Source organism: Orycteropus afer, unplaced genomic scaffold (genome assembly GCF_000298275.1).
Source record: "Orycteropus afer afer isolate SDZICR_OR568_19922 unplaced genomic scaffold, OryAfe1.0 scaffold00385, whole genome shotgun sequence".
Lineage (NCBI taxonomy): Eukaryota > Metazoa > Chordata > Mammalia > Tubulidentata > Orycteropodidae > Orycteropus > Orycteropus afer.
The window spans coordinates 2,724,237-2,746,294 of NW_006921972.1; positions in this window are offsets into that span (position 1 = coordinate 2,724,237).

The following is a 22,058-nucleotide window of genomic DNA, read 5'->3' on the forward strand; positions in this document are numbered from 1 at the left end:
CCCAAGAGTCCAGGTCTCTGATTATTCTTTATTGACACCTCGACGGAGAAGTAACAGCAGACACATTTGTCCTGCGAGCAGAGCGTTGTGTAGGTAGACCCCGCTGGGAGCTGGATCCCCGTTGATTGACGGACTCAGCCTCTGGGTGGCTGTGCTCTGGTGTTCAGGGAGCACTGTCTCTGCGGCGGTGCAGAGGAGGGAGCCAATGTGCTTGCTTATCTGGGTGCAATAAACCCCACGGCCTCATGGGAAATAAGTGGGCAAGTGCTATTTTAATTCCAGAGCATACCTTACTTAGCATCACCGGTAATATTCTTACTTTTCACTTAAGAAGCAGATCCCAGGGTCCTAATTCTTACTTTCTGTACCTAAACAGACTTCCAACAGCAAACACCAAATGGATAATGCGGGGGCTGTGTTCCCTGATGTTGACCACAAGACAGTCATCAACACAATGGAAACAGTTAGCTGAAATCTCAAGGGTTCACTCCGAAGGAGCCACACTGTGTTTAAGAAGCTAATTGCAGGAAGAGCAAACTAAGCTTCTCCGAGTTATTCTACTGATTCAAATCCGGAGGAAGGAATCTGAGCGGAACATCGGCATCTAGATCCCAAATGCACAGACATGAACAGCCGCTGCCACTGTATCGGGCCAAAGATTCCAACTGGTAGGAAGACTGAAACCCAGTCAAAGAGATCTGCAGATCCTAAATATGTAACAGGCCCAGCCATGCCATTCGCACACTGCTGAGAGATTAAGATAATATTGTCCTTATCGCCATCCAATTAAAGTAATTGTTAACGCCTTTGTTTTTTAAGAGGTCAGCTTCGCTTTTATGGCCATATCCAATTAGAAAGCTCCCTAATTGTAGTGATGTGTGTGTGTGTCTATTATTGCTGCCAGTTACCATTGAGTTGATTCCAACTCATGGCAACATATGTCTTCATTGTGAATTGCAGTGAAAAAAGCTGGGTTAATCTCTCCAAATCAATAATAAAGTTATAAAGATTTTAATTGCATAGCAATTTAAAGTAGAGCCCAGTTCCAGAAACATAAGTATAGTTCTTGAATAAACACTTGTAAAAGAAACCAAAGGAAAAACCAAAGGATGGTTACTTCTTAAGAAAATGCAACACCGCTGCCTTCAAGTCAATCCTGATTGACAACAACCATATAGGACAAAGGAGAACTGCCCCATAGGGTTTCCAAGGCTGTAAATATTCATGGAAGCAGACTGCCTCATCTTTCTGTCATAGAGCAGCTGATGGGTTTGAACAGCTGAACTTTTGGTTAGCATCTGAGTGCTTAAATACCATGCCACCAGGGCTCCCTATTTCTTAAGAAAATACACTCATAATTCTTATATTTTCAGATTCGAATCAATATGGAGAACAGGCGTGATGGCATGTTAAATCCAATTCAGTAAATGGTTACTGCGTGCCTGTGACGTGCAAGGCTCTGTTGCCAGCATTTCCTGGACGATAGCATGAACGTGAAAGAACAGAAGAGAAGCACACATGCGGAGTATTGTCGGAGGCGGCCTGGGCATTAGTTAGCATTAGGCAGTGGGGGCAGAGAGCATGTGCATCGTATCAGAAGGTTCTCTTGGGGACTCTTATCTGGAGCATCATTTTGGAAAACAAAGAACACACAGAGACACACACACAACGCATTGCTACAATGCTGATTTCCCAAAGAAAGGCCAAGAGTATGACAACTTTTTGCAACAGAAAAATGTAAGTTACGTTCGTAAACCTAACAAGTGAGTCTGGTTGATGTCCGTATATATGTCATATTCTGTAAGCTTCTAGTAATGGCAACCATCCATATGGAACATACCTGTTGCCCAAAGCACAACTACCCAAGGTGTGAGCAGCTAGCTCACGGGTTCTCCCGGTGGAAAAGTGCTGCTTACGCTTGGGATGTCACCAGCAAATTACAAACAAACAAATGCCATTGGTGATAGAAGAACTTGAAAGTCAGACACAAGAGACAAAAGAGTAGAAACATTTTAGTGATGTCTTCTTTCTCTCTCTGCAGCGTTGCTGTCTAAGGTGACTTGAAGGAGCCAGGAGCTTCTTGGCATTGTGTTGACCAGGCTGTGAGCTGGGCACTGGGGACAGAGACCTAATCTGCTCTGCCTCTTCCCCGGCCACCATCTCATCACAGCTGGCCTGCCTGTCCAGTGACCTGCCAGGCCGTGGAATCCACCAGCTTGGTCCTTGACTCCTGGTGGGGCAGCTGATCAAGTGGTTCCCACAGCCTGCCTGTAGCCTACCTACTTATATCTTATTAATCCTTCCAGCCCTGGCGTAAATGCCACTCTTCCTAGAAACAGCTCCTGCCTCTCTGGTCTTATACTCCTATTTCTCCTTAATTGGATGGATCATAATCAGCATTTATATAATGCTACAATGCTTACAGCAAGTTTTCAAAGGGCCGTGAAAGACATAAATCTAGATGTAGTTACGTAGGCAGCAAACACTGCCTGGCTACGAGAGAACTATTTTTCTCCCTTCTTCACAGATAACAGACTGCTAAGTGCTATTGTCTGTAAGACGTAAAACTGAAATACACAATGGTAAATTCATCAAGATGCACAGGACATATTGATGTTCATAACAGCTCAAAATGGCCAAGCCTTGGCGAAAATTTTGCAACTGGAAGCCCTGACCTTCATAGGAAGCCTGACTTGCCCCTGAACTGTTCAGGTGCCCTGACAGTTTCAGGCCTCCATCACATACCAAGAGGCTGGGACTGGCTTTGACAGGAGGGGGCAGGTAGCTCCGAGGGGTTGGTGTAAGCGGGAAGGTGGCAGAGAGCTGTTCCTGGCACACCTCTGAGAGCACTGGTGCCCCTCCTGAAAGGTGGGGTGGAGGGTGCCCACCCGGAGCCAGCGTATCACAGCTGCAGCAGCCAAGTGATTGGGAAATGTGCGAATGTCCAGGAACACCCTTGCCTTGGAGGCTAACTGGCTGGTGAGGAATCATTTTCATAAACCCCTTGCCATGTAATGGTCACTGACATGCACTGCACACAGACACATGTGCTGGGAGGAAACACTGCTGAGTATTGGAGCTCCTTGCCTGTCATAAAAAGCATGTGACAGCCCATCAATACCTAATTGTATCAGTTATTCTACAGGGGTTCCCGGAAAACTGATGGAGAGGACTCTCAGTATCGATCCACACTCTGAAATCCCTGTGCCCATTGTTTACTGAACTGGTCAATTATCATCGAATTTTTCATTTTGAGTTGAAATGGAAAATTAACACATATCAAGAAATTTGGTGAAGCCTGCTACTGAGGAAGCAAGCAGGGCTGCTCCTCGGGGTCACGGCCACTGTGGGTGCGTGCTCATTGGCACCCAAAGTGTGTTTCTAACGAACGAATGTTGCCACCATAATTCCTCTCGACCATCTCCCTTTGCCCTTTTCTATCAAACAAAACGGTATGAGCAATATTCCTTTACCTGTGGTTTCACACTTGTCCTTGCCTCTCTCAGAGGCAGTACATCAGGAGCTCTGGTGGTGTAGTGCCTAAAGCATTTGACTGCTCACCAAAGGCTGGCAGTTCAAACCCACCAGCCACTCTTCAGAAGGAAGGTTGGACAATCTCATTCTGTAGAGACACCACCTTAGAAACCCAAGGACAGGTCACTGGGAGTCGAATCTGACTCCAAGGCAGTGGTTGTATTGTGCTTGTTTGTACAAAAACAAGAGAAAGCTGCCCTCTGACGGCTTCCTAAAACCAAACGATTCGCCTCAATTAGGAAAGGACTGCCTGGCGCACTGTGCCCTTTGACGAGCTGCCAGGAGACCAACGTGACAACAGCAACTCCAAAGGTTCCATAGAAACCTTAGAGGGCAGTGAGTTTGCGTCAGCGAGGGAGGCACAACTCAGAAAGGAAGGTGCGAAGGGCTGCGCGACTCAGACAATGTCGTCAGTGTCACTAAAGGCTACGTGTGGAGAGTGTTGAATTGCTACACCTTACGCTGGGTATATCCTCAGCAACAATTAAAAAGAAGACAACATTTTAAGCGGCTGAAAGTTCGGCGTGGTGGAAGGGAGTGAGGAGACGGGTGTCAGGCAGGCAAGCAGGTCCTGCCTCATCACACCCCCCGCAAACGGAGTGCCGGCTGAGAACACAAATATTCAGTCCATCCAAGCACGAGGCAGGAGGTTCTGTAACTTGGCTCCGTACTATTTACAGAACGGACGCTATCAAGAGATGTGATTTATAGATGGAAAATCAGTTCACAATCTTATTTCCTATGGAAATTCACCCAAATTAAAGGGTGCTGTACGCATCTGGTTGGGTGTGGGGGCTAATCTTATGACTCCTTTAGTTTTTCCTTGTTGATTTTTATCAACACTTATTTTCCTCACTGCTTACTGTGCCCAAGAAGAGGCAACAGGAAGCGCAACCCTAATAGCTTTGAAAGATTCCAATAGAGCTGTAATTTGCCTTATAAACCAAATCACTGTGTCTTAGATTTACAGTAACATGTAATCTTTAAATATACTGTATATCACTTTCGGGATGGCCATGCAATTAAGGGTCTGGACACCAGGAACAATGAGCTACAAAAAATAGTCCCCAAAAGGGAATTTGAGATGCCACGGAAGATAAGAATAATTTAGAATTCAGGGCAACATGATTTTAATGCTAAATCCTTTGTGAAAATCAAGCCCCTCAAATATCCTTGCCTAGGCTGGTGGTCTGTAGTCCAGTCAACAACATAGGTAGGAAGAAAGGAAATAAAAAAAGAAAAGAATAAGGGAAAGACTTGGGTAGAGGATAGAGAAATAATTCTGGGGATTTAATAAAATATGGTCCTGAAGCCATTTTGTAAATAAACAACTGTAATAACATAACATTCAGAAAAATTCAAGCAATGACTCTTCCCTGCACACAATCTCTCTGCAATTTTGAGGGTCTAGATTCACCAGCTGACAATTTTGAGGGTCTAGATTCACCAGCTGACATTTTAGAATGTTACCCAAACATCTGCGTCACACCTGCAGAAAAATGAAAGTCGTGTCTGCTAGTCGCATCGCAGACATCGCCTTTATTAGGCTTATTCAGGTGTGTCTCCCTGAAAATTCAGTGCAAAAGACTTAATCAAAAAAGGAAATTGCTCAGAGCTACTCGTATTTCAAATATACTACTAACACAAACAAATATTGTATATACTAGATAATTCATAAATAATGTTTAAATACAATCATTATATTTTGTAGCACTTATCACAACTATAAGAATTGTTTGTGAAATCATTTGATTAAAGTTTATTTTCCTGACTACATTTTTTAGCTCCATGAGTGAAGGACCATGTTTGTTTATTATGGTTTTCCTAGCTTCTGACACAAGGACCAGAAAGAAAAGAGCAGGCATTCAGTTGCCACTTGTGGAATAGATGACTCATTCATTAATTTTCACCTTCCTTCTGCAAATATTTCAAAGTCACACTACCTCAATACTGTTCCTTCCATCACAATGTGATTATATCACACATTTGCACGTTTTATGTTATGTGTACATGCATATTTGCATGTTATGTGTATATGCATATATATGTATATGTATTGGATTCTGTATTTGTATTCACATACAAATACAATGCATTTTTGTCATTATGTAAACACAGTTCTTTCTGTAATTGCTCATTGTACTTCGTGTGTTTAGGCTAAAGCATATGTGTTTGCAAGTATCCTGGCTGTGAGCGTAACTCCTGCAGCCAACATGCAGCGGCAGGAGAGTCGGTACCCACTGGGTTCTTTTATTAAACCATCCAGGACCAAAGGGTTTCCACTACTGATGAGAAACTCACAACCCAAATGAGTAGGACAGCCACTGCCCAGTGGTGACTCGCAGAGTTAAAAGGCCAATGTCAAATGCTAATGAAAGTTACAGAACATAACAGCCTTGTTTTCTCTCCAAAGTCCTGCATCAGTCGCCCCTGCACCTGACTAACCTGGCACTAATTGTCTAGATCCCTCCTCAGACCTACCAGAGACATAACCGCCATGCTGACCACCGCCACCACCCGGAGGCTGCCCACCTGAGCTTGGCACCAGCACCAGTGGCTCTCACACTCCTGCGAAGGAGGAGCTGTGCCTGGACCCTGAGAGGAGCCGGCCTCCTCGGACTGCCCTCCTCTCGCTTCTCTGCCGTGCTCGTCCCTCCTGCACCGCGTGCCTGGCGCTACGTGAGGCACCCGGGGTTACAGCAGGAAGCAAAGCCATGTCTGTGTCTGCCTCTGCTCTCAGTCTTCTGCAAACGTTCACCATTAACCTAGCCTTACGGCCAAAAGACCGTGAGCTCTGGTAAAGGTTAATCCCACAGTAATTGACTTGAAATCACCAGCAAAACTATTTTGGTCCATTTGAACTTTCTGTACGAAATCCCAGTAAGTGGGTCTAGGACTTAGAACATTTAATGGCGTTTCTTGCGACAGAGGCTGACCCAAAATAACTCTGTTTTGTTTTTCAAATTGTTTTCACACTTTATATTACTTCAGTGCTCACAACTTTTAAACACTTGGTCCAAGTACAAAACGTTGTCGGTTTTCAAAGGTGGGAGCCCAACCGTATCCCATTCTGACTAGAATTACATCCCGTAAAAGCTAGTGCTTGGCCTGTGTTTCTGCAAGTCAGAGCGAGTGCACGGATTCCTGTCTATTGGGGATGAGGGCGCAGACGGAGCCAGGACACAGGATGTTCTGAAAGCAGAAGCCAGGATGACTTGGGCCTACACAGCTCCTATTCCCATTAGAACGTCCCTTCCTCACGCCAGGCTTGGTCCGAGTCCCCTATTGAGTCGCTGTGCTTTTAAAACATCTTCTCGTTCTCCCCTCTCCTGTTACTGAGAAGCTGGAAGAGCTGATAAAAGTGTTGGAGACAGAAGGAAGGCGACCAGGAGGCAGAGGGGGCTGGGGGCTGGTGGCATCTGCCCCGTGTGTCGGCCAGCCCCTCCCAGGCGCCCCTTCTTACATACGACACGCCTCCATCCTATGTCTGTGGCAGGGTCACCATCTGATGGGCAGTTTGCTTGACATGAAAAATAATTTCACTTGGACTTATTTTTTTACTTTATTTGTACTTCATTTTAATAACAGGCCATTTTAACTGAAGCTCAGAAAAAAATCCTTTTATAAACACCTAATGTGTGCATTAGTTATGTGTCTCTACAGCGCACGAGTCCTGCCCATGTAGGCCTCCATTGTGCTGAAAGAGCGTGCACCCCGCCTCGAAGGAAACCTCTCGGACATACATTCAACGTCTTTCATTCAGCACCAAGCACACGCACCCTGTGAAACACGGCGTATATTCCTGAAAGCACGCCCCCAGCGCCCGTGAGGACACCTCGGAGACCAGGCAGTGAAGCTCTACTTTCACTTTCGAAGCTCACATTGCTTAATCTTTATGAGCACATCATTTTCTCATTCTTCCATCATTTGTCAATGAGTGAAAATGCAGCTGGGTATTTCCGAAACGGGACTTTGGTGACATTGAAATCCCGTGTGGATCGTCACGCGTCAGCCTTCAGGACACTGAGCCGAGAGAGCTTAAGGATGGCATCTCCTTCCAGCACCGAGAGGTGATCTGAAATACGGACAGGAGTCCAGGAACGGCAAGAGATGGGTAACAACGCGATTTTGTCCGGAGGGGACTAACTCCCGGGCTGCCACAGACACAGAGCTAGACACAGGAGCGACTTAAGCCACACTGTGATCATCCCATTTGTGTGCTACAGCACACGACGGGTTTACTCTGCACAATTTCACAGCATCGCCCTGCGAGCCCCCGGACACTGAGAAACCGAAGCCGCCTTCCCTGCAGGAGTCGGCCTGCGTCTTCTGCCTCGGTGCAAGGCTGCCACCATCTGGTCGCACTCAGGCTGCAGTGCAGAGAGACATTCTCACCTCCGGGGCCCATCTTAAACCCCAGATCCTGATGGACACCCACACACGCTGTGAGCACACGCTTTGTCTTCCGCTGAGAAAACAACCAGGCAACGCAGACGTGTCTCCAGCGTGCTCAGCCGGTTTGGGGATGGGGGTCCCTGCTCGGAAGGCTCCCAGTCGTGAACGGTGTGGCTGCTGCCCAAATGCACTGAAGCAGGTTCCTGGGAGAATTCAATCCTCAGATCAGAACCTGCCCGCGTGACGCAGAAACTTTGCACTCGCATTGAGTAAAGACAACACCAGCAATAATATCCTTAAGTAGCGCAAGATTCAGTGATTCCTTCTCCGGTGGGATGCGCTCAGAGGCTCTTCCGAGGGGCACCTTCTCTGCCACATTAGCTCGGGAGGCTTTCGGCTAGAACAGCTACGGCCCAGGGGTTGGAAATCCTTCGCTGGCTGCACCTTCTGTGTTTCCACCAGGTTCACACGGTTCAAGACCCATCCACCACAGTACACTGTTTTATGTATAAAAGTAACATTTTAAAAACAATACTTCGTATGTATAATACTGTGTTTTATCTTAAAAGAAAGACAACCCAGCCCTGTTTTTAGTAGCTTAGTGAATAACAAGTTTTAATGTTGAAACTGCCTTTTCTTCATATTTGTTCAATTGTGTTCAGCAAGAAGCAACAAGGTGTCATCATTAAGTGCCTTCTCCCAGTAGCTCTGCGTTCTGCACAGTGCACAGTTTATTCCTTTCTCAGCAAAGGGAAAACATGAATCAGTCATTGATTATGAAGACATGGGAGACATTTTAAGAAACAGGGCAGTTTGAGAAGGCTTCAGGTGGTACCTTTCAGTGACCAGGAATTCAGGAATTGGCCAACTTTTGTTAAAATATGTCCTATTACATGGAGCCTATCTTTCTCAACAGAAATACCTTTAATTATCTGTTCAAAACTATAAGATGTGGAGACATTAAAGTTGCTGGCAGCCTATCTACACAATCATTTGCCAGCTGAATGGCCCTGGAGAGAGAACACCAATGCCATTGTGAAAGTTACACCATGAGAACACACTCCACCCTGTATCTGCACGCATGTGTCCTGCATGAGACCAGTTGCACTGTGACTGGGTTGTGGCTTCACTGCGTGTTTATTATCTGATGTCAGATGCTATCACTGTTTCATCAGAATCCAGATCCAAAGGGAGCAACGTCTGGTAGGAAAGGCTAATCTTTCTCAAAGGTCACAGCGTCCATCAGGGCGGGCATCTGCATGAGGGTTTTCTGCCACAAAAAGAGACTATAAATCAAATTCCTCTTAGTCAGCGATCCGCTCTGTCTGTCCTCCTGAGCCTCCCGGTCCTCTCGGAGTTGAGTCAATCCGTGCTGTTATTTTAATTTAGGTTTTTTTTGGATGTAACACATGCTCCCGGCAGGTAAATGTAGTCATGACTGGATTCAATACGTTACAATGACCCACTATCTTTATTGCAAAGCCTTAGGTCACGGCAAGCAGGCTGGCTGGAGCAGCTCGGTTCAGGGCGCGTTCTAATTGAAAGTCTTCATCAATCTTTAATGACAGCGTGATTACCGTGGCTGCCTGTGCTCCACGGTCGCTGTGCCCCTTCAGAGCGACTTTTAGCAGGTTGGCGATGTCGCTCTGTGGAGGTGCGGGAAAAGGCAGCATGGACGGCCCCCGGAAAGGAGATGTCAGGGCGCCAGGTGCCCCCGCTCCTAGCCGTCTTCTTCGGATGGGGTCGTTTGGACCCTGCCCTCAGGAGACAGACTGCCAGCAAGTTCTGTAAGAAGAGAGTGGCTGGTGCTTGAGGGGGAGCCCAGGCCGGGCTCAGAGCCAGCTTGCCCTGACAGAGGACTTACCTGATGCTTCCTGGACCCGAAGCAACTCCACAGACGACACCAGAAGGAATCCAGACATGAGGACAGCACGAGGGCCCTGCAGAAAGAGCAGGGTGTTCCCTTGAATCCCTTAGTTGCTAATGCTTGCGAAACCATGAAGACATCTAAGGCAATCAGTGTTAATGCATGCAGTTAGTTATGGTCATGCATGTCTACATATATGCACATATATACATGTGTATGCATAAGATTAACGCACTAGATTGAACACTGTAACTGGATACTATTCCTTTGAATTGTGAAGACTAAAAGAAGCTATCATCTCATCAGAATTTGTTAGCAGTGTTTCCTGGATCAGAAATACTTTAGGCCACATATCCAACCACTGCTGCAGCTAAGACGCCTTCTGGTAAGGGTGCGTCCCTGCCGGTTCCTTTGTCCTTACACAGTGAGAGGCTTTCTTGTCTGTATCCGTTTGGATTTCACTGTTTTGCAGCAATGCCCACAGTAAATATTTCTGAAAGGCCTCGCTACAGCGCTCGCCATCGTGGGGAATTCACGCGCTACAAGGCAGGCGTTTTAATTGATAGTGATTAGTGAACTTTCTAAATCTGTAAAGAAACTTCACAGGCTTCCGCTTCCAGTCGGTGCCAGCGCCTATTTTTATGCCGCAGCCTCTCTCTAAGCAACCAGCGCCCGCCTCAGCTGCAAGGCTGCGAAAGCCAGGAAGGCTTTAGCCCCACCTCCGGGTCGTAGGCGTGCCATTTTGCGCCATCCTTGGGAGACTGCTGTTTACATTTTCCGTTTGATATTCTCGCACGAGGGAGGCGGAGTGGAATCCTTTTGCGGAATGATAGCCTGATCACTGTCAGGTTTTATCTCGGGGAGCAGAATCCAGGCGCAGCGGGGAGCTCGGGGAACCGCCCTGGAACAGTGTTATATGCTGATGCGCGCGCTCCCTTACGCAACAACTTGACATTTAATAAAAGCAGCAGATTATCAGAGAATCTCCGCAGAGTGCACTCGACTCTAGGAAAAGCGCGTGATGGAGAGGCCCAGCGTGGGTGAACTGACGTGCACACGGGTACCCCAAAGAGCCTTGGCCGGCCTGCTCTGTGTGTTATGTTAAAGGGTAACCGCAGCCAAGTCTCAAAGCCCACCAGTGGGGATCAGCAGTCCATGACCCCAGCATCAATTCATCCGAGGAAATTATTAATCGTGTAAAAATAATTAGGGAAATGACGCAGCGCAGTTCCCCAAATCGGAGGCAGTCTTTTCACTGTAACTTAAAGCCGGGCTCTGAAATCCCAATAAAAACACAAGAAATGACAACTCAGATGAGAACAGGAAGGCAGGTCCTTGATGGCTGCCATGCACAGACAGTGATGGGGTCTGAACCACGGATTGTTGTTGTTGTTAATGATAATTAATTCAAACGAAAATGCTCAAGCCTTTGGAGAGTCGGAACGCCAGTTAGTCCACTGTGGACCATCAACGCCCAGCAGCTAACTCAGCACCATCCTCCTTTCTGGAATGGATTTGGCTGCGCAGACAATGTGGTGCCCTGTTTGTCAAAGACGGCCCTGTTTCTTTCCTGCTCTTTCCACATGATTACTGAGCAAAGCAATAAACCGTAACATCGCTCTGTCCTGGTGTCCAGTGTGAGCACGCGCCAGGTCAAAGAAGACCGAGTCACAACCAGTGGGAAATTGGCACCCATTAGTTTCACATAGCCCTATAGATGAGTTCCGAGTTGCAGTACCTTCTGTTCCAAATACCCACACTGCTTTGTTCCAGTCCCTCCTCAGTGGTCCGTGGCAGCTTCAAGTCTCCTTCCTCCCTTCCCTCTCCAGGGCCTCTAGAACCACACAGGAAACTCAGGTTCTAAGCTGCCCCTTCCCCTCCAAGAGGCAGGGGCTAAGGGCCACACACACTAGCATGGGGGCTCCACAAACACCTGCTTTGAGTGGCGACCATTCCGGGCAGCTCACCATTGCAGGTGATCATTAGTGATGGGACCTGTCAGTCTCACACCACACTGTCTCACTTTTCTCAGCCACTGTTTGCAAACAGCTGCTGGCTGTGTTCTAACTTCATCCTCATATCCACACCCAAGTTCTGATGGTGGCCAGGGTCAACCTGGGTAGTGTCTGCCATAGCCCTCAGTCACACTTCAGATTGTGTCTGCTTGCGCTGGGTGAGTGAACCCTTTTCCAGCCCAGACAGACCTCTCCTGCTAAGACCCACCTGCTGGGTCCTGAGGTGTAGCCTCTGGTTCTCCCCAATCCCAAGCGCAAGGCTTCCCACCTCTGACCACCAAAAACCAAACCAAACTCACTGCCAGAGAGTCGATTCTGGCCCATAGCGGCCCTGTTTTGGGTTTCCGAGGCGGTATCACTACAGAAGTAGATTGCCTAGTCTTCCTTCCACAGAGTGGCTGGTGTGTTTGAACCGCCAACCTTCTGGTCAGCAGTCAAATGCCTTAGGCACTGTGCCATCAGACCTCTGACCACAGTCTCTTTAGTTGGCTCGTCTTTGTTCTCACTTTGCTCTCTGGTGGCCTAACGCACTCATTTCACCCAGCCTCTTAGCTTCTCTGTGGTTACATTTTACTTTCTCAGACAGAAGGTATGTAAGCGCTTAAATGGACTCCACAGCACTCACTAGAATAACAGATCCCTTCCCCATCGAGCGTTGTGATCCACCGCTCACACAGCACCTTAGGTAACATCCTAACTCTTGTGCCATTTGACTTCTGTTCCTGGTTAGTGGACCAATGTCCTAATAATGGGCAGCTTTAAGCATTCTTTTCCCCGTACCTGACCAGGACCTCATGGCCCTAAAACATCTGAATACTGAGTACACAATACTGGCGCCCACTACAGACAGAGGTCCTTTCAGTCATCTCCTTAGGAATTCTCTCTCTCTCCCAGGAGCATCCCCTGTTTTCCAGGAAAACGCCCTACAGGCGCCCTATGCCTGCCACATAGGAGGATTTTATTGATCTTCTGCTGATGAGAGCAGTTCCCTCCAAGCCCTTGCTGTTGGTGTTAGGCACTGCCAAGTGAGTGCTGGCTCCCAGTGACCCGCGTTCAACAGAACACGCGCTGCCCAGGCCTGGGCCGTCCTCGCCGTCCTGCTGCGTCCGAGCCGACGTTGCAGGCTCTGCGCCAGTGCACCTTGTGGAGGCACTTTCTCTGCTTTGCTGAGTCTCCACTTTGCCAAGGGTGATGCCCTCTTCCAGGCCCTGAGGGACAGTCTGAGCCCTGCTACTCCTGGCTGAAGGCTTCCTTCTTTGTTACTGACGTGGACAAGAATGCCCACGTCAAGCATCTGTGATTACCCCAATCTTCAAGCTAAAGTAAACGTGTGCACCACTTCCTTGGCGGAAGCACTATTGTCTTTCTTTCAAGGTCTAATAAATTCATAAAGAACCTCTGTCGTGACCTTTCTCCCGGCTTGTTGTGTGATGTGGAGAAGGCATGTCTTTAGGCCTGTGTCTTCACCTTCCCCACATGGTGTTCGCCTCCAAAGTTCCATGCCTTCCAGGTGACACGCTTCCTTCACCTGATTGGCCCTTGCTGCTCCTGGTCACCTTTTCCTTTGCTTTCACAAACACCTGTTTGGATGAAAGGGCAATGCAGCTGTTGCTATTTAAATGCTAGCCAACATGCCTTAGCATCATCCAATCTGCCTGTTAGTCTTTCTCTTAAAATGACCTCCCGCTGGTCATAAGAAACCACTCATTCAGCAAATTAACAGCATTGCTCAGTCCTTACACCTCAAATGTCCTCATTCCTTGGGGTCTGTGGGCCAAACCCCACCAGCCATCTGTCAGTTGTTGTACTGTGGTGGCTTGTGTACTGCTGGGATGCTGGGAGCTAGGTCACCAGTGTTTCACGGACCAGCGGGGTCACTCATGGTGGACAGACTTCAGTGGCACTTCCAGACTAAGACAGAAGAAAAGCCTGGTGATCTAGTTCCAAAAAATTAGTCACCGGAAACCTCCTGGGTCACAGCAGAGCCCTGTCCCAGCCGCTTGCTCTGGGTGCATCAGGAGGCTCAATTGCTGGAGAAGGACGTCAAGTTTGGTGAAGTAGGGGGCCAGCGAGGGCAAGAAGACCCTCAGTGAGCTGGACTGTCCCAGCAGCTGCAACAGTGGACCAACCCTGCTGGCCTGGATGAAGACGGCCAGCGCTGGGCAACGTCTGGTTCCATTGCACATGAGGTCGCCATGGGCAGAGTCTACCAAATAGCAACCACCACCAACAGAGGCACCGTGGCCTAGGGCCCCTCTCCTGCCCCCCCTTCTTCACTCCTCCACTGGTCAGCATCCCTCCAAGCTGGTTTCCTTATCCTTGTCCCTTTCTCCAGGAGGGAAATCATTGATCTTGAAGGTTCAAACTAGCACCTCAATGCAGATGAGCACCAACCCAAGTTTCTATGTCCAACAGCTCCTTGGCTCTCCACATGAGAAACTCCAGCGGACAAAGTTCCTCTCGGATACACAAACTCAAGGTGCAGCGATGCATTACCTGATAAGCAAGGTAAGCACGTGCTTAGAGCACCAACAAAACAAGGGCACCAATTACTCAAAGCAAAGACCCACAGATGCCAAGCAGACAGGACACATGGAAACGTGAGGGCCGTGAGGGAAGGCAACCATCAGGGTGCTGAGGGAGAGCGAGGTCATTTTATGATTTGTGTATGACAACAATGATATTTTCCTTTTCATTTCTCATTCAGTTCTCTCTTATCTACTACATTAGAACATGCCAGTAACACCACCCTCACACAACTGGTGACATATCTAGCCCTGTGCAAAATGAACCAAAATGCATCTTCAGATTGAAAACACCCTTCTATCTGCATCACGGTCCCTGCAGTCGCTCACCTCCATTAGACTTCTTCTATAGAAAGCCGGGTTTAATGGGTGCAAGCCATTGTATGAGTACCACTGTACTGAAACAACTGATGGGAGTATGAATGCAACCGAATCTGCCTGAAATTCTGCATCCCTTCCTTACTGTGGTGAAGAGATAATAGTTGTGTAGAAAATGAAACTCTCTTAGAATTTAAAATCATCATGTTGGCAGACCCTATAAATAACAAAAATATAAATCCTACTTTGTAGGATAATTTTTCTTCTAATGATGTAAATTCCTGCATCAAAAGAGGGCCAAGTGATTGTCAGCCTCACAGTGGACCATTTGAAAATGCATGTGGAAAGTTCAGGATGGTAAACAAACAAGTTTCTGTAGCCAGAATACATTTCTAGGGTGCAAAGTTAATGGCGAAAATTATAAGGAGGAGTGGTTACTTAATTCTCCATCAGTCATCTCTGTATATTGTTGTCTTTGCAAACTATTCAATCCTAAATCCTTAAATTCTTAATTTGCTAGGGATGGATTTAATAATTGGTGCAACTTGAATGTAACTGATAGACCTGAAAACAGTTCAATTCACAAAAATTCATGCTGTCATATCTAAACCAAAGACAGTTTTGGCTTAGGTCATGAACTGGGAACACAAACTAATGAAGAAATATCAGAATTTGAAAGCTGTTTCACAACACATTGTTGCTGTCCTTACAACAATCACTGAACATAGACTATCTTTTGAGGAAGAAGTGAAGTGTTTGGATCCCACAAAAGGGAGAATTTGGGGGTTTACTCTAACTTAGGGAAGAGCATGCTCAGCATTTCTCAAGCTAAAATAATTAAAGAAACAGCTCAAGTCTCAAGTTGTAATATTGAAAGTTTCTATGGGCAAAATATTGAATGACGCAGGAAACATCAAAAGATGATAAAAGGAATACAGAGTCACTGTACCAAAAAGAATTGGTCAATGTTCATCTATTTCGGTAGGCAGCATATGATCAAGAACCAATGATAATGAAGGAAGAAGTCGAAGCTGCACTGAAGGATGTGGCAAAAAACAAGGCTCCAGGAATTGACAGAACACCCATTAAGATGTTTCAACAAACGGATGCTATGATGGAGGCACTTATCCATCTATGACAAGTAATTTGGAAGACAGCTACCTGGCCAACTGAATGAAGAGGTACCATATTTGTACCCATTACAAAGAAAGATGATCCCACAGAATGTGGAAATTATTAAACAATACTATTAATATCACACAAAAGTAAAGTCATGCTGAAGATAATTCAAAAATGATCGCAGCAGTGTATTGACAGGGAACTTACAGAAATGCAAGCTGGATTCAGAAGAGGATAAGAAATGAGGGATATCATTGCTGACATCAGGTGGATCTTTTTTGAAAGCAAAGAATACCAGAAAGATGTTTACCTGTGTTCTATTGCTTATGGAAAGGCTTTTGACTGTGTAGATCATAATAAATTATGGATAACATTGCAAAGAATGGGAATTCCAGAACATTTAATTGTGCCCACAAGGAACATGTACATAGACCAGGAGGCTGTCTTTCAAAGAGAACAAAGGGATACCGCATGGTTTAAAATCAGGAAAGGTGTGTGTCATGGCTGTATGCTTTCACCACACTTATTCAATCCGTATGCTGAGCAAATATTTCGAGAAGCTGGACTATATGAAGAAGAACATGGCATCAGAATTGGAAGAAGACTCATTAACAGCATGTTATATAAAGATGACACAACCTTGCTGAAAGTGAAGATGATTTGAAGCACTTACTGATGAAGAATAAAGACTCCACTGTCTGCAGTAGCAATTACACCTCAACATAAAGAAAACAAAATCCTCATAACTGGACCAATAAGCAGCGCCAAGATAAATGTGGAAAAGATTGAAATTGTCAAAGATTTAATTTTACTTGGATCCACCATTGACACTCATGGAAGCAACAGTCAAGACATCAGACATTGTATTGCACTGGGAAAATCTTCTGCAAAAGACCTCTTTCAAGTGTTGAAAAGCAAAAATGTCACTTGAAGATTAAGGTGAGCCTAATCAAAGCCATGGTATTTTCAGTTGCTTTATATGCATGTGAAAGATGGACAATGAATAAGGAAGAAGAGTTCATGCCTTTGAATTGTGGTGTTGGTGAAAAAATACTGAAAGTATCATGGAATTCCAGAAGAACAAACAAATCTGCCCTGGATGAAGTGCAGCCAGAATGTTCCTTGGAGGTGAGAATGACCAGACTTCGTCTCACCTACTTTGGTCATGTTGTCAGAAGGGACCATTTCCTGGAGAAGGATATCATGCTTGGTAAAGTGGAGGGTCGACAAAAAGGGGAAGGCCCTCAAAGAGAGAGAGTGACTCAGTGGCTGCCACAGTGGGCTCAGATGTAGCAAGCATTGTGAAGCTGGCACAGGACCAGGCAGCGATTCATTCTGTTGTACACAGGGTCGCTGTGAGTCGGAGGCGACTCGACGGCTCCTAACCACCACAACTGTAACTTGTTGCTCAGTTTGATCCATTTTTAGCAGGTCACATCTCAAAATATGGTAACATAAGACAGGGCAACCTATCATATATGTCTAAAACATGTACAGAATTAATAAACTTAAGTGGCAAAGTCCAATCACCTATATTCAGTGGCATAAGTATAGCTGGAGAGTTCAGTTTACCAGTAGGGTCCACTCCTGATCTTTCTCATACAGATGAGCTAAGCATTGTTTTAAGATATGTATCTCTTCTCATCCAGAGCAAAGAAGAATGAAGGAAGCCAAAGATTCATGGAAACAATTAGTCCTAGAAACTGGTACACTATGCAGTCCACAGCCTGTGCACCTATGAGACCAGAAGAACCAGATGGTGCCCAGCTACCACAGTCAACCACTCGGAGGGGGATCTATGTAGGAGATCCTGGATAGAGAGGGAGAACAATGTGGAACAAAACTCAAAATCATTTGTGGCGCGGGGGCAGGGGGATCAAGTTTGCTGATCTGATAGAGCCTGGTGGAACCACTGAGACTATGGCCCCTAGCTGCCCTTCAGGTCTGGAACTGAGCCCACACCTGTGGCTTCCAGTCAAACAAAAAACAGGTATATATGAGTTGAACATTTACCTGAGGTAGATACACTCTTTGGAGAGAACAATCATGGGAGAAAGAAGGGCTGTTTATGCACAGGGAGACAGCTCAGGGGGCAGGAGTGCATAAAGGGATGGACACAGGGAAGAGGTAACTACAGGGACAAAGTGAGAAGGGAGCTGTTGCATTGGGGTAGATTGTGGTCAATGTCATGAGACACACTGCTTTATGGAAAGTCAATTTGCTCTGTAATTTTTCACCCAAATTACAAGAAAATAAATAAATAAATAAATAAAAATTAATTATAAAGACACATATCTCTAAGAGATGTGAAACCTGCCAAGCGATTTATCACATTTACTACCTTAAAAAGTCTTACCAATGAAGAAATTGCAAATCAAGTACTTCAACATTTACGTAAAGAAAAATCAAACCCACTGCCGTGGAGCTGATTCCAACCCACAGCGCCCCTAGAGGACTGAGTGGAACTGCCCACAGGGTCTCCAAGGCTGTCAATCTTCACAGAAGCAAAGCCCAAACCACACCCACTGCCTTAGAGTCCATTCTGACTCACAGCGCCCCTAGAGGACAGAGTGGAACTGCCCACAGGGTCTCCAAGGCTGTCAATCTTCACAGAAGCAAAGCCCAAACCACACCCACTGCCTTGGAGTCCATTCTGACTCACAGCGCCCCTAGAGGACAGAGTGGAGCTGCCCCAGAGGACATCCCACCAGTCACACAGGCTCCAGACCCCCCTGTCCTTCCTTTCTTCCAGTGGCGCTTGTCCTCTGTGGATCTGCAAGTCTGGTGACTTGTTCTCCACAGTGCCTTCCTCATAAGCCTCCTTCCCACCAGGGAGACACCATGTTTCATCTTGTGTAAACATCTACAGTGCTGCTGCAGGAGCCCCTCTGTGATCACACTGGTCTATCCTAATATTGCTGCAAGTTTCTCTCCTTTACTTCATGGTGGTGACCACAGGAGACTTGGGCTCCAGACAACTTGAACCTGAGTTCTCACAGAGAAAGGTCACAAGGCCCTGGCCAGTGCCTCAGCGTTCTCCACTGTTGAGATCAACAAAGATCACACCAAAGTTAATGCTGTCTCTTTCTTTCTTCCAGTAAGCTATTGACACAGTGGTTAAAGCATTCAGCTGGTAACCAAAAGGTCAGTGGTTTGAACCATCCAGCAGCTCCATGGAAGAAAGATGAGGCAGTCTGTTTCTGTAAAGATGACAGCCTTGGAGACCCTGTAGGACAGTTCTACTCTGTTCTCTAGGGGTGCTGTGGGTCAGAATGGACTCTAGGGCAGTGGGCGTGGTTTGGGCTTTGCTTCCATGAAGACTGACAGCCTTGGAGACCCTGTGGGCAGTTCCACTCTGTCCTCTAGGTGGTGCTGTGGGTCAGAATGGACTCCATGGCAGTGGGATTGGTTTTTCAGTTATCCTACCAGCCTAGAAGATCTGAATGTCTGTTGAGCAAACCCCACCCTTCATCAGCATCACGCCTCTGTGAATCATTTGCTGACCGCTGTGGCCAAAGCCATCCTCCCAACGATGTACTGGAGTAATTATCTAGCTGTCCCCTGTGTCATCCGGTTGTCTACTGCCATTGCTTATGGCCATCAATTATTCTACTTTTGAGACTACAGTGTAGGAATACTCAACACGGCAGATGTGTTCTGCATCCCGACTTGGTAATTTATTGTCTGTATGATGTGGAGTAAATCATGTAACTCCTCAGAGTTGCCTTTCGAAATCTGCGTGTGCACCAACACTGCCTCAATGATACATGCAAAAACTGGGACACAGCATTGTCATCAACCTCAGTTCTGTCACCTTGTGTCAGGACTAAGATCCTGGGTTAACTTACTTCTCCCTCTACCTGTATCAGCTAGCACCAAGCTCAGGGCCCACTTGATGAGAAAGTGTCTAGGAAAATAATTGGAGAATCACAAGGAATTAAATTTTAGAAGGTGTATCAATCAAAGGAGAAAGATGAGGCAGTCTGTTTCTGTGAAGACTCACAGCCCTGGAGACCCTGTGGGGCAGTTCCACTCTGTCTTCTAGGGGCGCTGCAAGTCAGAATCCAATGAACCAAAACAGGTTTGGTTTTTGTATTTTTTTTTTTTTTTTTTTGGTATATCACTGTGGTGTAGTGCCTAAAGTATGTGACTGCTAACCAGAAGGCTGGCGGTTCAAACCCATCAGCCACTCCTTGGAAGGAAGGTTGGGCAATCTACTTCCATAGAGATACTGCCTCGGAAACCCAAGGAGGAGTCGCTGTGAATCAAAGCAGGCCCAATGGCAGTGAGTAATGGATATCACTGAGGCCTCTTTGTCCAAACCATGAGCTTAAGAAGTACATTTGGGAAAAAAATACACACACATGCACAAGCCGAATGCTTTCTTCCATTCAAATGACTCTTCAGGACATTGTGATATTCATAGGTACACACTGATGTTTATGATAAAAACAAAAATATAGAAAAATGACTTTAAAACAGTCAAAATATAAGTTATCTTTAAAGAATGAAGAATTTCATTTTTAAATCCAGCCTCACTTTACAGCTGCATGAGTGGAGCCCATTTTCTCAGGGAGATCTAGCACATGCGTCTGTCCAGACGGGCAGTGCCCCTGAAGGCACACAAGCTTGATCCTAGCTTTAGCCTCACCGGGGTATTCTTCTCAAATCTTCCCTCACTTGAAACCTCAAAGTCCACTTTAGGTGACAGTCACCTCATTCAAGTCTCTTCAAAGGCAGCCCCTAAAGGCTCTCCCAGGGGAAAACCGGCCAGCCTCGGACGGTGAGGACAGCGGGGTCCCAGCAGTGCTTTGTTCTGTTGTATAGGGTTGCTGTGAGGCAGAGCCGGCCCCTCGGCCCCCGGGAGCAACAACAGCACATTTCCCCAGGAGACAACTTTGCAGGCACACCGTGCCTACGTAACTCACTCCCAGACCAGGACCCACACTCTGCACCTGGTCCTTCAGTGGGACACAGATGAGTAGCATCTTCCCAGGCGCCCACTCCTCGGTGTCTCTGGACATCGTTGGGTTGTTTCTTTGCCAAAAGTCAAGTCTACCTACATGTATTCATTGCAGCCCTTTTCTATGTTTTTCGCATTTGCACATCACATGTGTCTATCGGATCCGTAGTCATTAAGAAATTGAAGTCAGAAGGGCCTTTCCCAATGACTTGTTCAACTCTCACTTTACAGAAGAGAAGACCGAGTTCTGCCTAGGAAACTGTGTCCGCTTTTCCCGCGTGTGTCCCACTGCTCTCTGTAGATAAGGAGCTAGGTGAGGGCGGGCCTGTGACAGACTCAGCACGGGATCATTTGCAGCCCTCTGGCTCAGTGGAAGCATTTTATGTCCAGGTCAGAGCAAATCAAATATGGCCACGTCAAAGCTGGAGACCGCACAGACTCCAGAGCATGATTTACTTGTCAGTCACCAGCTGTCATGACATGTAGAGGGTCTCAACCAAAGTTCCTAAGTGGTGCTCCTCTAACCCCTAAAAACCTCATGGATTAATTTCAGGGGGTCTATTAATCCCCTGAAATTGCATTTGAATGTTCTGTGTATGTGTGTATTTTCTGAAGAAAGAGTTGGTTGCCCTCCTTAAATTTTTGAAAGGGTGAGTTAACCGAAGGCGATTAGAGATCTATCGCATTTCAACATCTCTTATTAGGAGCAAAGAGTCACTTTAAAATGATAATGATAAAGCCCCTCAATCTCTACGGACGCTCCCTGACACAAGGCTGCAATGGCGAGCCACGGAGGCGTCTGGTTCTTCGTGCCGGTGGTGCGTGAAACAAAGGCAATGGAAAGATAAAGGAAGCCAGGCTCGCTCCACGGAGGAATCTGATAAAATTAAGATGTAACAGACACTTCAACCTGTGTGATCTGACCTAATAAGTTATTAATAGGGGACCATTACTCCCCATACATTTTTTATGAGGAAGGCATTGCCTTTTTGTCAAGATTAGTGGATTATAAAATATTTGTGCTACACAATACAAATGACCCTGCCTATTAATAAGTCTGTAGAAGGGTATGCTTAAATTGAATTACGTTAGGAAGAGAGGTGCCAACAGGAAATTAGGCATAATTAATGGGAGGACATCAATAACCCAGATGTGGCGGCAAAAGGACATTCTTCGCATTGATCATTTTGAGGATTAATCGCAGATACGCTCTGGTGATGGCCAACTATGACTGTTTTCATAAGGACTGCCTCATAGAAGATGGAGTCCGTGTAACCTCGCATATGGATTATAATTTGTAGCTGGAAGATAACTGTGTCCAT